Source organism: Pelobates fuscus, chromosome 10, assembly GCF_036172605.1.
Source record: "Pelobates fuscus isolate aPelFus1 chromosome 10, aPelFus1.pri, whole genome shotgun sequence".
Lineage (NCBI taxonomy): Eukaryota > Metazoa > Chordata > Amphibia > Anura > Pelobatidae > Pelobates > Pelobates fuscus.
Window position 1 is genome coordinate 98,072,583 of NC_086326.1, and position 18,946 is coordinate 98,091,528.

General features: G+C 44.4%; 1 protein-coding gene across 2 annotated transcripts in view; it reads right to left on the minus strand.

Moving 5' to 3' along the window:
• The window catches only part of SAMD8 (sterile alpha motif domain containing 8), a 61,635-nt gene extending 43,661 nt beyond the window's left edge, over positions 1 to 17,974 (minus strand). For both annotated transcript variants that reach the window (XM_063435360.1, XM_063435359.1), the window contains exon 1: positions 17,847 to 17,974. The gene's annotated coding sequence lies outside the window, so the exon portion shown is untranslated. The remainder of the gene's footprint in view (positions 1 to 17,846) is intronic.
• Positions 17,975 to 18,946: the final 972 nt, after the last annotated feature.

Below are 18,946 nucleotides of genomic sequence, written 5' to 3' on the forward strand. Positions count from 1 at the left end.
GATTCTCCCATGCAAGGGAGGGATTTACAGTGCACCAATACAGTTTAAGGTACATCCCACACATCTCCTCCCTCTAACTTATCTGTCAACACAATTAGCATGTACATAGTTTTACCCAAGTCTTGGATGTACCCTAAATACTTGTGGTACATCCACAAATATATATACACACACACACTTATATAATAAGAAGCTACTGCTAAAACATATATTATATATCAGAGGTTCCCAAACTGTGTGCCGTGGTGCCCCGACAGACACACAGGGGAGCTGCTAGATATTTTCCGGGTGCTATGATTATAGCACCGGGAACTGTGCCTCACTCTCCCGTGACGGCTCTGCAGGAACGGAGGGGAGATCAGAGGTCTCCATCTCTGGCCCGCTAGCACTGTAATGCTGGCAGCCGGCAGAGGAGGGAGGGAGAGAGGACCCGGGGGAGCTCTAGCTTGCATCTCCGCCAGGTTCTCCTTTCACAAGCTCGGATCATTGCAGCGGTTACCACGGCAATGCTCCGAATCTCACGAGAGTGAACTCTAGCAGCTCCTTACAACCCCAACAACTTAGAAATAGGTAGAGGTACCCTGTCCCTCTGACAGTAGCCTGCAGAGATCTTGGCTTCCCCCACTGGTAGGGCACTTTCTTAGCCATTAATAAGCTGGTAACGGGACATAGGGTATGTCTCCATATCAGGCTAGAACTGGACAAATCCAAATAAAATAAAAGAGAGCATTGTTCGAATTACATGGTGGAGGAGTCTTTCATAGCCGCCATAAGCACCATTTTGTCAAAATGAGTGACAGTCCCCTCTTGTGCCCCATATATGACGTTGATTTTGTCAAGTATGAAGCAGTCTGTTCATTAGCTTATTCTACCTCTTTATTTAAAACATTCAATAAAATCACGTATTAACATTCTACATGGCAATAAAGTAGCACTCTAAGCATAACCACTACACCTCAGCGTAGTGGTTATGGTGCAAAGAGGAGTTGTAAACCATCCATCCCTGAATTATGCCAAGTGTCAGCATGACACTCCTTTTGGGTTTTTTTTTGTATGTTTTTAAGATAAAAAATATGCTGTATTTTTATTTCTTACATTTAATAAATGACAGCTTCCAAGAGCAGAAGACAAGAAACAATGTGATCCGAGAATTGTGGATTAATGAAATTGGTCAGTAACAATATATATGGAAAAAAGTTGGTTTCAGGTTGGTGTTCAAATGTCCACTGGTCAACACAACAACACAATGTACCAATCCAAACGTTATTCTTATCTTAACCCCTTAAGACCGCAGCCAAATGTACAAGTTGTGATCCCAAAAAAAACGTAAACAAAACCTGGCATTTGCGCTATATGTCTGTCCAACCGTAATTCACCTCTTTCATATTAAATGCACCCAAACTTATTATATATCATTTTATTCAGGGGAAACATGGCTTTCATTTAACATCAAATATTTAGGTATGGAACATAACTTAATATGAATACAATATAAAAAAAATGAGAGAAAATAAGATTTTTTTAAATTTTCTTAGTTCTATGTGACATTCTAACTGTGAATGTCAAAATACTGTTTGCTTTTACTGCAATAAAATACACATGTTTGTATTCAGTGATGTCTCACGTGTAAAACAGTACCCCCTATGTACAGGTTTTATGGTGTTTTGGGAAGTTACAGGGTCAAATAAAGCATGTTACACTTTTCAGTTTTTTCACATTGAAATTTGCCAGTTTAGTTATGTTGCCTTTGAGACTGTATGGTAGCCCAGGAATGAGAATTACCCCCATGATGGCATACCATTTGCAAAAGTAGACAACCCAAGGTATTGCAAATGGGGTATGTCCAGTCTTTTTTAGTAGCCACTTGGTCACAAACACTAGCCAAAGTTAACGTTAATATTTGTTTGTGTGTGAAAAATGCAAAAAACGAATTTGAAAGCCAATTTTGGCCAGTGTTTGTGACTAAGTGGCTACTAAAAAAGACTGAACATACCCCATTTCCAATACCTTGGGTTGTCTACTTTTGCAAATGGTATGCCATTATGGAGGTAATTCTTATTTCTGGGCTACTAAACGGTCTCAAAGCCAACGTAACCAATCTGGCGAATTTCATTGTGAAAAAACTGAAACGCAAGCCTTATGTTTGACTCTGTAACTTTTGAAAACACCCTAAAACCTGTACATGAGGGGTAATGTTATACTCAGGAGACTTTGCTGAACACAAATATTTGTGTTTCAAAACAGTAAAAAGTATTACAGCAAAAATATCGTCAGTGTAAGTGCCGTTTGTGTGCGAAAAATGCAATAAATTTCACTTTCCCCGACGATATCATTGTTGTAATACATTTTACGGGTTTGAAACACAAATATTTGTGTTCAGCGATGTCTCCCGAGTAAAACAGTACCCCCCATGTACAGGTTTTATAGTGTCTTGGAAAGTTATAGGGTTAAATATAGTGCTAGCAAATTAAATTCCCTATACTTTCGGCATGGGTTGTCAGGCAGGTCCCGCTAATTGTAATTAATTAGGATACCTAATTATGTAAAATTATTACATAAATATATATGTAAAATTATTATATATCCACGTGTGTGGATATATATATGTATATATATATATATATATGTATATAATTTTTTTACAATTATTTTTATTTATATATAGGTATACATATAGTGATGTATACGTATATACTTAGGTATATACATATATATATTATTTCGTTCTACGTGTATTTTGATATCAATATATATATATTAATATCAAAATACAGTTAGAACGAAATTACACACACATATATATATATATATTTTTAATTAATTTTTTAATTATTTTTTTTAACGTATTTATATTTTTTTTTATTATAAAATATATATATATAATTGATGTGGAATTATTAAAAATCTTTATTGTACTAACTCCATTTTAACTTTATACTGTGACTTCATCCTCCATTTTGTCCTCCTAACCTGACTTCTTCAATCCTCCATTTTGTCCTCATGACTTAACTTGTTCATTTTAAAACTACATTACGTGACTGAACTTCTCAACCCAATTAATACAGTAGACAAAGACCGTGTTTCCTTCAAGGACAAGTACCAGGAGGTGCTGGCTACTCCTTAAGATTTGCTGGCTACTCCTTAAGAGCCTGTAAGATAGTACAGTTTGAAGGCCACAGAACACAGTAGTAATGAAATGTTCTATTCATAAGAGACCTTGCACCTGGACATAAAGCCTGATATCATTGACCGTGTAAAATGACGCTTAGGACCCCCTTGTCCCCCACCCGTGTCCAGAATAATCCCACCTCTGATGGGTGGGCACGGGACTAACCTCTTAATTTTACTAACCAATAGGTAAGACACTAACTCCGTCACTTAATAATTAATCCAATTGATGATGTTTATTTGCTGATATTCTAATAATCAATGATGACGCAAAATGCCTCTTAAAAGGGCCTGCGCGCCCGCTTTTACTTCACTTGCCAATAAACTTTCTCGAAGTTATTTTAACCTGAACCTCGTGTGTCAGACTTAATTACTTCAGCGTATATACGCAATTTAATTTATTGATTTGGACAGGAACAGATAGACTTTGAACATTTTGGTTTACTTTCAAAAAGTACCATAACAACTTGGCGCCCAACGTGGGGCATCGGGCTATGTCTGGCCGGTGAGCCGTCCTAAGGAAGACAAGGGTGGACGGAGGAATCCAGGGGGAAGGAAGGGAGACTGATCACCTCCAGATACACGGTAGAGACTTCTGCAGAGCCACCGGTACGTTCCAGCCCCTTTGATTGACCCGTCCACGTGTCTGTGACTGCTTCCCGGGAGGACATCAAAGACAGGTAATATCTTGCCCGGTGTCTCGTTACTCACTTGTTTACCTGCATTTTAGTCTATCTGTTGCCTGGGTGTGTTTGAATTGTTTGCCTGTTTCCCCATTTTGAGATAAAGGGGGGGTGGACCTGCAGGGGATTTGCCTGGGGTTCTGTCTTGCTTGTTTTCCCCTTTTTGGGATAAAGGGGGGTGGACCTGAGGGGATTTGCCTGGGTCTTCGGTTTGTCTGTTTATCTGTTTGTATTTTACCTCTTTTGGGATAAAGGGGGGTGGACCTGAGGGGATTTGCCTAGGTCTTCTGTTGCCTGTTTTACTCCTTTTAGGAACCACTGTGCTGTGGTTGTAGGGAAAAAGGGGGGTTGACCTGTGGATGTGTTCCTGGGGGTCATCTTTTCCTGTTTAACTCTTTTAGGAGCCTCGTGGCTGGGGCTGTAGGGAAAAAGAGGTGTGTTGGATCTGTGGAGATTGTGTAGACTCATAGTTTCCTGGGGATCCTTCTTGTGTCACTTTGATAGCCTAGCTAGCTTCTCTGTGCACGTTACTCTGCTTGCAGAGTGGTGGTACCCTCCAGCTTTGAGCGCTGAGCTGGAGCCATTCCAATTTTTATTTTGTGGTGTGTGAATTCGGGCAGGCATTGCTGTCTTCATCACCACGGAGTAGTGGGACTTATAAAGTGGGTCTTTATGGGGGCACTACAAGAGTGAGGGTAGCGCAGACACTACGAGTGGGCTGCTGTGACGAGGGAGGCATATGGATTTCGGACCGGTGTTAGCTGTTATCCTTGGCCGTTGGTAGTAAGATACTACGGGATTGAGGGAGGTGACTTTGGAGTAAGCACACGAGTAAAGGAAAGGAATTATTGTTGATTTCATTTGAATTGTGATGCATGCACTGTATTTCAACTGTATTGTTGTCTTGTTTGTCTAATAGGAGTCTCATGAACTCCTGTGTCTGTCTCTAAGGATTTTCCTTGCCTTTCATCTTTTCTGTACTTCCTATATTATTATACTATCCACTCCCATTCCTCTTGAAGGAGAAGTGATTGGTCACACACTTCTCACCTCGCTCCAATCCGTGTCTACCACCCCGGGTAGGCGGATTCAGTGACTAGTCTACGTTTTGGGAAGACGCACCTGAGAAAGTTTTACGGTTCTCGGGTGGCAGTCGAGCATTGTAGACGTTCTTGTTCCGTTTTCCTTCTCTCTCCCTATATCTAGGACACTGGTATAGGGGTAAAGGGATTATGGGGCAGGATTTAAGCAAGCCCAATAAGGGCTGGTTAGCATGTGATTTGGTAGAAAACAGAGAGGGTGAGGAGATGGTTAAAGGTGTTGTAAAGATTGCAAAAGTATGTAAAATTACTGTACCAACGGGTGGAAGATTGCAACCAGAAAGTTGGCGTAAGTTACTGGCAGAAATGAAAGGCAAGCTTACAGATAATGGTTTATTAAAGACTGCTGAAGCATGGTACAGAGTAGCGAAGGCTATTCAGCTAGAAGGTTGGGTTGAGGAAGAAATAAATCACAAGGGTGTGAAATTGTTTGTGTATCATCAGAATTGTGTTGCTGGGGTCTACCCTCAGCCAGCGCCCCAAAGTGGCGCCCAGGGGACGTCTATCCCCAAGGTTCAGTCAGCAGTAGGTGATAGCCAGCTGACTATGTTCCCCGCTCCCAATCCTCCTAACACTCATCCCGCCACCTCCCCTGTTTGCCCGGTCCTGAATTCTGATGGATCTTTCTTTTCCCCCTCCCCGTCCCTAACATTCCCATCATCCTCGTCCATCCCTACGCTACCTGCTGTACCTCCCCCTAACATTTCATCTGCCATTCCTTCCCTACGCTCCCTCTCCGTTCATGACCCCCTCCCCTCCTCATCCGCCCAACTAACCACCTCTTCCACCCTCGCCCCGACTCCTCCCCCTCCCATCTCCACCCCAGTCCAATACCCCACCTCCTTCCCCTCCCCAGCCTGGCCCTACCCCTTCCCGTATCCCATGACTCTGCCCTATCCCGGATATCCACTACCCCTTCCCCAAGCCACTCCCCAGGTCCCGGTCATGCCCAGTCCGACACAGTCTGCCCCGGATGTGCCCTCTTCCAACATGGCCGCCGCTTCTTCCCTTAACCCTAATGTAGCACCTTCTCCGGCCACCAATATGGCGGCCCCCAGTTCGGCCCTGATGCCGGTAATCCCCGGTGACTACCTATCCCCAGGTTATGACTCACTAGCCACCCCTGCATCTGGGGCTCGTTCCCAACCACCGATCCTTTCACCTCATTCGGGCCCTGCACCACGCAAAAGAGCCAATATCATAGAATTCGATGATGACGAGATGGACAGGGTGTCCCATGTCTCATCGGAGCTTGCCGCGGGAGCCCCAACTCACCGTTCTATCGATGACCCTTTTGGCCACAAGGGTCGAGGAGAACAGGCCCCTTCTAAATATGTTGCCTTTAACCCCACTCAAGCTAGCGCATTAATGAAATCGCTCCCCGACCCAGAAAAACAGCCTATGCCTTTTTACCGAGGGATAGTTCAAATTCAAAAGACTTATTCCGCCGCATGGCGTGATCTACTCAGCATTTGTGCTATTAAAGCAGGGGATGCCTATTGGCCAAGTATGGCCCGTCACCTCAGTACAGATCTGCTTTCCAGTGATGTTGATTACCCCTCCGGGGTAACCTTTTGCACCCAATTAAGAGAATGGGCTAAGGACAAACTTGCAGATCAGGCTGCTGGCCTTACTGATGTTGTTCAAGAAAAAGGAGAATCAGTGGAAAAGTTTCATGCAAGATTGTATCAAATGTTCACAGATTTGGGGTTTGATCTTACTGACAAAATTCATTCACAAATGCTGTCAGGTGCGTTTGTCCAAGGCGTTAAAGACTCTATACGCAAGGGAATTATTGCTGCACGCCCTGAATATAAGGTTGTTCCCCTGGATACCCTGCTTTTAGTCGCTAGGGGCCTAGAATCTGCCCAGACCCCCAAAAGGCCAAGCTCTGCTCCTCTTATGGTATCACGCAGTATCCCTGTTCCCAGGGGCACCAGACCAGAGGATAGCTTCTGCTTTAATTGCAAAGCTAAAGGTCATTTTAAAAGTGATTGCCCGGAACCCAAAAGAGAGATAAGGAAACCATCCAGACCTGCCCCGGTCACTAAGACCGAAAAAGGGGTCCCAATAGTTGAGGAACCCGATGAATAGGAAACTGGCAAGCCTGTGTCTGTAACCCCTGTAATGGCAGTGTCTACAGGGGATAAGGGGGGGCCACTTGCCACAGTGACTTTGCCCATTGAAGGCCACCCCACCACATTTCTAGTTGACACAGGTGCAGCCCGTAGTGTTCTACGAGAACAAGACTTGCCAGACCCATCTTTTCTGTCAAATATTGATGTCTCTTGTGTTGGAGTGGATGGCCAACCGAGACATAGCCCTCTAACAACTCCACTACGAGTTGGTTCTAGCCTGCTCGCTCGCTTTGTAGTATCCTCCACATGCCCAATTAACCTGTTAGGTGCTGATGTTCTCTCACGCCTGCAAGCATCCATCACCTTTACCCCGGATGGGCAGGTAGAAATGTTTACACCTCTGTCTGTATCAGACACTTCAGCCCTATGCTCTTTGCCTCTGATGCTGCATTTAGAAAAGCCCCGTGAGGAGACAGCAGAATTAAGGTCCAATTTCCCAGAGGAATTAAAAACACAGGTGCCCGCAAAGTTATGGTCCTCAGGCCCAGAGGACATAGGTCACCTAAATGTTCCCCCTGTGGTGGTAAAGCTTATTTCAGGAGCTAAATTACCAAGAAAACCACAATATCCATTAAAACCAGCACAGTCTGCTGCAATTTCTGTCCACATTAAGGCACTCTTGGAGAAGGGTGCCCTTGTCAAATGTAAATCTGAATGCAACACCCCGTTATTTCCTGTGAAAAAGAAAACTCCGAAGGGTGAGCCAGAGAAGTACAGGATGGTTCAGGATCTCCGTGCTGTTAATGAAGCTACAGTCCTGGACACCCCTCTTGTACCAAATCCTCATACTCTGCTCTCTGGAGTCCCACCATCTGCAAAATTCTTCACAGTTATTGACCTAGCAAATGCTTTTTTCAGTGTCCCACTGGACCCATCCTGCCAATATCTGTTTGCTTTCACTCATGAGATGCAACAGTATACCTGGACTGTCATGCCCCAAGGGGCACAAAATTCACCAAGTCAATTTGCAAAGGCCATGGCCACCATCCTTGACCCATGGCAAGCCGAGCACCCAGAAGTTGTTCTGCTTCAGTATGTGGATGATTTGCTGCTCTGTGGAGATGACATACCCACTACCGAAGAGTGCTCAATTAGTCTGCTTTGTTATTTGGCAGAACAAGGATGCAAAGCTTCGCTCATCAAGCTACAGTTCTGCCAACCTTCAGTAATTTTCCTTGGACACTGCCTATCTCAAGGTACCAGACATCTTACTCGGGACCGGGTAAGAGCTGTGCTGGATATTCCGCCTCCAAGGACTTCTAAGTCTCTTCATGCCTTCCTAGGCCTCATTTCCTACTGCAGAGCATGGATCCCAGAAGCCTCTCTGCTCATGCAACCTCTCTATGACGCACTTAAGTCTGACCCTTTCTGTTTAACTAAAGAAGCTATGGACAATTTTAATGCTCTCAAACGAGCCATTGCTTCTGCTCCTGCCTTGGGCCTCCCTGACTACTCCAAAACTTTCAAATTGTTTGTCTCTGAAAGACAAGGCCACGCAACAGGAGTGCTCACCCAAACTAATGACTTAAGAGGCCGCCAGAGGCCTATTGGATATTTCTCATGTCAACTGGACATTGTGGCCAGAGGGACTCCTTCCTGTCTCAGGGCTGTTTTTGCTGCGAGAGAACTCATAGAGAAGACCTCAGACCTGGTCCTTGGCCACCCTCTGGTTGTTTTGGCCCCTCATGACATCTCTGCCATCATCAACCAAGTCCAGCTCAAGCACGTGTCTCCAGCCAGACACCTGCGCTTACAGTGTCATCTTCTTTTGCCTGACAACATTTCCATCCAAAGATGTCAGGTGCTTAATCCGTCCACTCTTCTTCCACTCCCTGAGGGGGGTATCTATTATGGATTTATCACGGATGAAACCTACATTCACCTGCTCTGTGGATGTATCAAGAAAGTCATGCATCCACATTTGACATTTTATGAAGGTGAAAAACCTCTCTGTGAAGGCCCAGATCACGCCTTCTGCACCATGTGGTACAAACCAAACATTACCCCTGAACCTTGCTATGAAGATGAGCTTTACCACCGGACCGATGTAAAGCTTACTGCACAAGACTTCTATTGTGACTCTGACGGCAATAGTATGGTCTTGATCCAGCTACCTCAACAACTTAACTACCTTTACCGTCATTGGGATACTGCTATCCCACATATTCCTGTTACCAAGTTGAAGACAAGGTCATGGAATGATCTTGGGCCCATGGCAAAACTATGGGCCACCATGAATGAAGAACAGCTACAGGAAAATGGTATTGTCAAATACCCAACAACTGACCTTCTAGAAGCATGGCCACGCCATTTCCTGGAAAAAGAATTTCAAGATCTGGTCATAAAGAATGATTATGACCTAGAAACACCTCATGACTGTTTTGAACAGATGAAAATGGAAACAGTGCACTTACCAACTGTGCATGAGAACCCATTACCAGATCCGGATTTTACCCTGTTTGTGGACGGATCGAGATATGCCGATGAAGGAGGAACATATCATACAGGATATGCCGTAACCACAACAGATGAAGTTATTAAATCATCATCCTTACCACCAGCAATGTCTGCACAAGAAGCTGAATTACAGGCTCTGACTTCAGCCTGCAAAATTTCCGAAGGAAAACGTGCCAACATCTATACAGATTCAAGATATGCTCTAGGCGTGGCACATGACTTCGGCCTAATTTGGAAGACTAGAGGATTTCTTACCACCGCCGGTACACCAGTCAAACACAGCACTGCAATCAAGGAGCTAATGGATGCCCTCCTACTCCCCAAAGAAGTGGCCGTTTTGAAAGTAAAGGCCCATGGGAAATTGGATACAGATGAAGCAAAGGGCAACCATTTGGCTGATCAGGCTGCTAAGTTAGCGGCCAGGGATTTGCAGGAAGTGGATGAAGAAGTGTCCGGACAAGAAGAAGAAGTCCCTATTTTTGCCCTGCAAACTCTTCCTACTGATTTGCGAATTTTACAAGAACAGCAAGCTGCAGTCACTCCTGAAGAAGTCCAGAAATGGAAAAAGAAAGGAGCTGTCCAAAAGGACGGAATATATTACAACAACTTCAAATTTTGCCTTCCCAGAAATTTGTATCCAGCAGTTGTCCAATGGGCACATGGGCCTGCACACCTGTCAAAAGAATTGATGGCCGCCCTCATACAGAAGTATTATGAAGCACCTGGAATCACAACATTGATCAATAGCTTCTGCAAGGCCTGTGTCATTTGTGCAAAATGCAATCCAGGAAGACCAGTTAAAGTACCTGCGAAACACCTGGCAAAGCCCATGTACCCCTTCCAGCGGATTCAAATTGACCACATCCAAATGCCCAAGAGTGGGCCCCATGAATATGCACTAGTAATAGTGGACATGTTCTCAGGCTGGCCAGAAGCCTACCCAGTGGCCAATATCACTGCAAAAACAACCGCAAAGCGCCTACTTACAGATATTGTATGTAGATTCGGACTCCCAGAAGTTATTGAGAGTGATCAAGGCCCAGCCTTTACAGCAACTGTGACTAAAGAAATTTGGACTGCTCTAGGGGTGACTCTAGCCTTCCACACCCCTTACCACCCACAAAGTAGTGGTAAAGTGGAGCGCATGAATGGCACCCTAAAAACTAGAATGTTAAAAATGTCACAAGAAACAAAGATGCCCTGGCCAGAAAGCCTACCGATAGCTCTATTTAGTGTTAGGCACACACCTAGAGGGAAGCATTCACTGTCCCCATATGAGGTTCTATTTGGGACAGCACCCAGACTAGGTTGTTATTATCCGCAGCAGTTGCAACTCCAATCAGATGTTTTAGTAGACTATGTAACTGAACTTGCAAATGTCCTAAACAAAATACATGCCCAAGTTTTCTCTTCAATTCCAGATCCCGAATTGGATACAGGTTCCCATAACCTACTTCCCGGAGATTGGGTCCTGGTCAAGAAGTTTGTGCGGAAAAATACCCTGGAACCAAGATTTGACGGTCCATTCCAAGTTCTCCTGATTACCGCAACCTCCGTCAAATTGGCCGGTAGGCCAAATTGGATCCACGCTTCCCACTGCAAGAAATCTCCTGCCCCAGAGGAAGCGAATATCGCACAAACATGTATCTCTGGTACATCTTCTCCTTAATTAGCCTTATGAAGGCCCAGCAAGTAGCCATTACCAAAGACATTAGTGGGTACACCTTCTGGTATAATTCATCATGCACCCAGGTGGCTACTTATACCTTTGACTACTGTGATATTGTAGAATGCCCATTTCCCACACCACAAATCCAGAGCATCTATAGAGATATCCCTCATTCGAAAGACCCATATGTTTGTGTAGTTGACAAACAATGGGGGCACAATTGTGATCACTGGGGGGCGGCGGGATGGAATGCCGGGCCTGCCTGGGGTTACAAACCAAAAAGTGCCGTAGCTAAAGTAGATGATCATGGTAGATCGCTTCTCCAGAGAATGACTTTGAGAAAGCCTGGGGGGAGCACACCAATGAAATTAATCCTTAACATTGAGCGCCCAAGCCCAACAGATGCAGACCAGTATGTGATGGGAATGTACTGGAAAAAGGGTTCCTACCAGAAATTAGGGCATTTCTACCTCAAAGATATGTGCAACTCTTCTGAGTGGCAAGGGGCCACCCATATGGTCCCTAACCCATTAAAACCCCATATCCAGACCTTTCAGGACATGATGGCCATTGCTAACCCCACTTTTGAAGATACCATGGCCGCTGAAACAGGTTTTAATGATGTAAACTTATGGTTAGAATGGATGAAATATAATGCTAATAAGCATAATAGAACCGCATGTTATGTGTGTGGAGGTGCCCGGCCTCACCTGGGTACCGTACCTTTAATCCTACCCGTAGATATAGAAGAATGTGTTTTAAGCCTTTTTGCCTATCACTATAATTTTAACAGGTCCATATGTATTGCATGGACAAAGGAGTATCCTCTTCTAGCCAAAGACGTCAAACCCCCTGATGGTATTACCGTATATAAAGGTAATTACACTTGCTATGCCATGTACGATGGTATTGGTAAATTTGTAGGTAACTTTTCCAAAGGCTATTGTGCTACATACAGAACTGTCCCTGTACGTTTGCTGCAACATCACACTAGGTCACTAGGAGACATTTATTGGTTGTGTGGGGATTTACAGCTAAGATCCAGAATGGACACAGAATGGTGGGGAGAGTGTACTTTGACTAAGGCCATTATGCCTATACATATTATTTCTGACACACACCTTAACACCCATGAGTTCAGCCACACTAAGGTTAAACGTGACGCCCCAGTGAAAGGAAGTTTTGATCCTCATGTATATATTGATGCCATTGGAGTGCCCAGGGGGGTGCCCAATGAGTTTAAAGCTAGGGATGAAGTTGCTGCAGGATTTGAATCAATTTTTACCATAGTCACCGCAAACAAGAATCTAAATTGGATAAATTACATTTATTATAATCAACAGCGTTTTGTCAATTACACCAGAGACGCCCTCCAGGGATTGGCCGAACAGTTACAGGCCACATCCCAAATGACTTTTCAGAATAGGATGGCCCTAGATATGATCTTAGCCGAAAAAGGAGGGGTTTGTAAGATTTTGCCCGACACTATGACATGTTGTACCTACATCCCAGAAAACACAGGCCCTAATGGTAAAGTCACACTAGCTATAGAAAAATTAAATGACCTGTCTGAAGAATTAAAAAGGAATTCTGGGATAAAAGATCCCTGGGAAAGATGGTTTGGTTGGATGACAGGATGGCAAAAGGCTTTAATGCAGATTGGTATGGCTATACTAATTTTTCTTTTTATTTTTGCTCTTCTCTTTTGTTGTGTCCTCCCATGTCTGAGAAAATCCCTCATGAAGACTGTTGACCAAGCGGCACCCGCTTTTACCCATCTCGAAGTTGATGACCAAGAATCTCAAGACATCAACTCACCCTGTCTGCCGCTGCAACTTATCCCCTTTGTTGATAAAGTGCAGGAATTCTAGGTAGGGACTAGATTAGGGACAGCATCTGTCAGTGAATGGTAAAGGCCCCATGTGGAGAAGTGGTGGGTTAGCTGCCATGGGATACCCTTGGGTGTGAAGCGTTCGAGAGCCATACTGACGGATGGTTAGCCTATTAGGGTCAGATCTAGGGACAGCCTTGCACTTTGCATTAACATCTAGCTAGCGGCCACGGGGATTCTGTGCCTTTGGGTTAACACGTCTTCTGATACTAACATAATAAAGTTTTATCTCTTAGAATCTAACATTTCATAGGGGGGACTGATGTGGAATTATTAAAAATCTTTATTGTACTTGTATTGAATTATTGTACTAACTCCATTTTAACTTTATACTGTGACTTCATCCTCCATTTTGTCCTCCTAACCTGACTTCTTCAATCCTCCATTTTGTCCTCATGACTTAACTTGTTCATTTTAAAACTACATTACGTGACTGAACTTCTCAACCCAATTAATACAGTAGACAAAGACCGTGTTTCCTTCAAGGACAAGTACCAGGAGGTGCTGGCTACTCCTTAAGATTTGCTGGCTACTCCTTAAGAGCCTGTAAGATAGTACAGTTTGAAGGCCACAGAACACAGTAGTAATGAAATGTTCTATTCATAAGAGACCTTGCACCTGGACATAAAGCCTGATATCATTGACCGTGTAAAATGACGCTTAGGACCCCCTTGTCCCCCACCCGTGTCCAGAATAATCCCACCTCTGATGGGTGGGCACGGGACTAACCTCTTAATTTTACTAACCAATAGGTAAGACACTAACTCCGTCACTTAATAATTAATCCAATTGATGATGTTTATTTGCTGATATTCTAATAATCAATGATGACGCAAAATGCCTCTTAAAAGGGCCTGCGCGCCCGCTTTTACTTCACTTGCCAATAAACTTTCTCGAAGTTATTTTAACCTGAACCTCGTGTGTCAGACTTAATTACTTCAGCGTATATACGCAATTTAATTTATTGATTTGGACAGGAACAGATAGACTTTGAACATTTTGGTTTACTTTCAAAAAGTACCATAACATAATTATAATTATGTATATATTTAATCAATATCCTTCTACGTGTATTTTGATATTAATATATACATATATAATTATATATATATATAAATATTAAAATACACTTAGTGTGTGTGTATATATATATATATATATATATATACTTAGATCATATATATAATATATATATATAAATGATCTAAGTATATTTGATGTGTAACTGTAATTTATTTATTTTTTTAACTAATATTTTATTTTTATTACAGGAGAGGGGCAGAGACAGTGTCAGCCAGTGATTTTACATCACTGGCTGACACACAGGATCAGTGATCACAGTGACAGGCTGTCACTGTGATCACCTCCTGCAGATCACGGTAATTGGCCACAGGGGGAGTGCCTGGGTGGCCAGGCATGCCCCCCACCGTGATCTGCAGGGGGATCCTGCCTGGAGTTACTATGGGTCAGCCAATAGGCTGACCCATAGTAACTCTGATCGCAGTGACAGGCTGTCACTGCGATCAGATCGCAGGGAGAGGCTGTCTCTGCATTCAGATCGCAGAGACAGCCTCTCCCTGCGATCAGACTCTGCAGATCGCGGTCACTGACCGCAGGGGGACTGCCTGGGGGGCCAGGCATGTCCCCCGACCGCGATCTGCAGATTAAAAATGCCGCGGCTCCATGTGTCAGCCGATTTTAAAATCGGCTGACACATGGTAAATACCGATCGCAGTGACAGCCTGTCACTGCGATCGGAAGCTGCAGACCGCGGTCCCCAGGCACAGGGGGGCTGCCTGGGGGGCCAGGCATGCCCCCCGACCGCGATCTGCAGCGGCCATGTGCCGCCGGCCACGTGGGGGGTAAGACCGCCCAGGACGTACTATGCCGTCCTGCGGCGTTTAGAGCCGCCCAAATAAGGACGGCATAGTACGTCTTGCGGTCTTAAGGGGTTAAAGGACCACTATAGTGCCAGCTGCCAGGAAAACATACTCGTTTCCTGGCTCTATAGGGTCTCTAGGTCCCCCCCACCCTCAGGGCCCCCTCCCACCCGGCTCTAGGGGGTGGAAGGGGTTAAATTTACCTCTTTTTCCAGCGCCGGGCGGGGAACTCTCCTCCTCCTCCATATCGCCGTCATCGGCTGAATGCGCATTCGCGGCAGGAGCCGCGCGCGCATTCAGCCAGTCCATAGGAGAGCATTCTCAATGCTTTCCAATGGACGCTGGCGTCTTCTCACTGTGAAAATCACAGTGAGAAGCGCGGAAGCGCCTCTAGCGGCTGTCAATGAGACAACCACTAGAGGCTGGAATAACCCTATTATAAACATAGCAGTTTCTCTGAAACTGCTATGTTTATAGAAGAAAGGGTTAATCCTAGCTGGACCTGGCACCCAGACCACTTCATTAAGCTGAAGTGGTCTGGGTGCCTATAGTGGTCCTTTAAAGGGAAACTCCAGTGCCAGAAAAACGATCCGTTTTTCTGGCACTGGAGGGTCCCTCTCCCTCCCACCCACCAATCCCCGGTTACTGAAGGGGTGAAAACCCCTTCAGTCACTTACCAGGGGCAGCGACAGGTCCCACGTCGCTGCTTCCTCCTCCCCCGCCGCTCCTCCTTCTGGTTACGTCGGCCGGTGGGCGAGACTGATCTCGCCCGCCGGCCGAGGAGACCTAATGCGCATGCGCGGCAATGCCGCGCATGCGCATTAGCGCACCCCATAGGAAAGCATTGAAAATGAATTTCAATGCTTCCCTATGGGGAATAGAGCGACGCTGGAGGTCCTCACACAGCGTGAGGACGTCCAGCGACGCTCTAGCACAGAAAACCTGTGCTATGAAGCAGGAAGTGTCCTCTAGTGGCTGTCTAATAGACAGCCACTAGGGGAGGACTTAACCCTGCAAGGTAAATATTGCAGTTTTAAAAAAACTGCAATAATTACACTTGCAGGGTTAAGGGTAGTGGGAGTTGGCACCCAGACCACTCCAATGAGCTGAAGTGGTCTGGGTGCCTGGAGTGTCCCTTTAAAGTAAACCTGCCATGACAGGCTCCACTTAACAGATAATACCTCCTAATACCAAGTATCATTTATCAACAAAACGTTGGTGGAAGGGCGGTAGAAAAGGCAAGCAATTGACCCAATACCGGGATGTCATATCCAGGAAACCGGCACTCTGTGCAAGAAGAGAAATGAAGAGGACAAGTTGCAAACAGACTGCAGGACCATGTATTAGTTTGTGTGTGAAAATGGAGTATGTATGGATCAGAGAGTGTGTGTTTGTGGGTATGTGTATCAAAATGACAGTGTGTTGGACAGTGATTGTGTGTAGCAGTGTATAAGTATATAGGTTAGTGATGACACATTCAACAACGTATACTTTAATTTTTATAGTGTACTATGCATATTTACATATACGTGTGTATAATAAAGGGACACTCAACCACCTAAATACAAAATGAATTACAAAAAAAAAAAAAAAAAAAAAAGCTGCTTAGTAGATATACCCCAAAAAGAAAACTTACATGCATTTAATTATGTATTTTATTTATTGGAGGTAAATCTAAAACCAGCTAGCAAAACCTGCCGTTCTCTTGTCTGCAGCCTTTGCAAGCCCTCCCCTTCTATAACAGCCTACACTGTATATGGCAGTCCAATCACAGACTTTTTAATACAGCTCAATGAGAAGTCTTTGCAAGGTAGGTGAAACCCAAAATCTAAATCACATTAATTAAAAAACAAACATACAACACACATACACTATGATAAAGGGAGAGACTACACTCAGAGTAATTCACAAAACGTGGAAGTTTTGCAAAACAAATCCAAATGGCAAAACACCCATCTTCTAAGCAGAGTTAGATAATATTTCCTGATCAGCTACTTTTGCCTGCTTTTTCCATTCAGATTTAATCTGTTAAAATGAGTTTAGTCAACGTTCACGACTCTAGGCTAGTGCCCCCTTTCTTTATAATTGATATTATTCTGTGTCAGGACAAGTAGATAGTCTTCACAGACAAGACAATTTAGACCAGGGGTCCTCAAACTCCGGGCCCCCAGATGTTTTGCTGAACTACAACTCCCATGATTCTCTGGCTATGTAATTCAAAGAATCATGGGAGTTGTAGTTCAGCAACATCTGGGAGGCCGGAGTTTGAGGACCCCTGATTTAGACCATTGGCAAAGTAGATTTTTTTTTTGTTTTTACATTTTAACCCCCTCCCTCCTAACACCCATGGATATATGTTTGAAAACACATTTAGATAAAACACAGAGAGGGAAAGAGTTATCCCAAAAGGAAGAGCTACCAGATCTGGAGCCAGGAATGTATCAGACTGTATACAATCAGAGCCTGCTGCCAGTGTTATTAGGGATGCTTTATCAATGCAGCCTGCAGGTTGTAGTGATGGTACGGATGTCCTGCAATATATTACATTCCCCTAATAAAATGTGAGCTGGGCCCCCTGTATATGGAGAGGGGAGCAGTGCCATTATACAGACTGCAGCAAAATGAGGTCATTAAACAATACTAATGGAAACCTATACACCACAGACACAGGAGTAACACATATAGTATCAGCTCTAACAGAATATATATATACCAGTGCGTATTGCACATACATTGTAAATGTACCCAGTCCCTGAAATATGGAATAATTAAAAATATAAACATGAATAAAATGTACTCAGGGCCCCAGGGCTATGTTTATCCTTATGAACAGGCAGGCTCCCCACACACAGCTTCCTACCTCCTCCCAGCACTGCTACTAGTCCGCAGGGACCCCGCTGTGCTTTATCCTCAGCGGGGCCCCTCTCCCAGGGCACTCTCTGGATTTACTGGAATGCAGGCTTCGCTCACACAGGTAGGCCGCTCCCGTGTCCATAGAAACGCCAGTAACAAGAGCAGAGCGCATAGCAAGTGATACAGGCAGGCGGATGACGCTATGTTCCACTCCGACGGCCGCATGCTTGGCAGCGCCACCTGCTGTGTGACCGTGACATTACATGGGCACCACCAATGCGTACAATGAACCACCAAGGGGAGTATCCACTAAACTCCGAACCAGGGGAGTCATACACCACAGGGGCCAATAGTATAGAGTGGTCTGTGTGCTGCTGCCTATCAGCAAAGTTATATATATATATTTATTAAATTAACAAAATACAACAATATTACAGTTTGCCTTGTTGACAATTGCATTAAGTTATAGGGTTATTTACTAAAGTCCAAATTCGGACTGCTAAATCCGGACGCTGCTTGTAAGATTAACAGGGTTACTAACTAAAGCGAGAATTCAAGGGGAATTTTAAATTTAAATTCAAAATAGCCGAAAGGGAAACATTCTCTAAACCTGCAATGCCTCTTAGTTCGGCCTTGAATTCACTTTGAATTCTTGATACCGGAGAAACTGACGGAAGCCAAGCACAGAGAGATGGACACAGGTTTCTTCAGGAAGGAAGAGATTCTTTATTGGATCACCGATCGGGACTCAGAGGGACTAGCGTCACCAAAATACAGCAAGTTCTGAGTCCCAGACAATAGTGCAGGCTCCTTATATAGGCACATAACTCCTCCCATATTAAGCTCCACCCGCACATTCTCTTAACCAATCAATACAAATAAGAATTAACTTCCTGTTTGACCGCATGGCTTGTCCAGCACAATGGAGGAGGGGGAATACTACATCCTGTATTCTTGCACATGCTCCGTACACTACTGATCGTATCTTGCCTCGTGCAACCAACTGATCGATACGTCAGCATATGCACGTACACATGCCACGTGGTAATCTCGGCCTACTAAATTTATTTTTACCGAGATTCCACCACATTCCCCCCTTTGATGCCT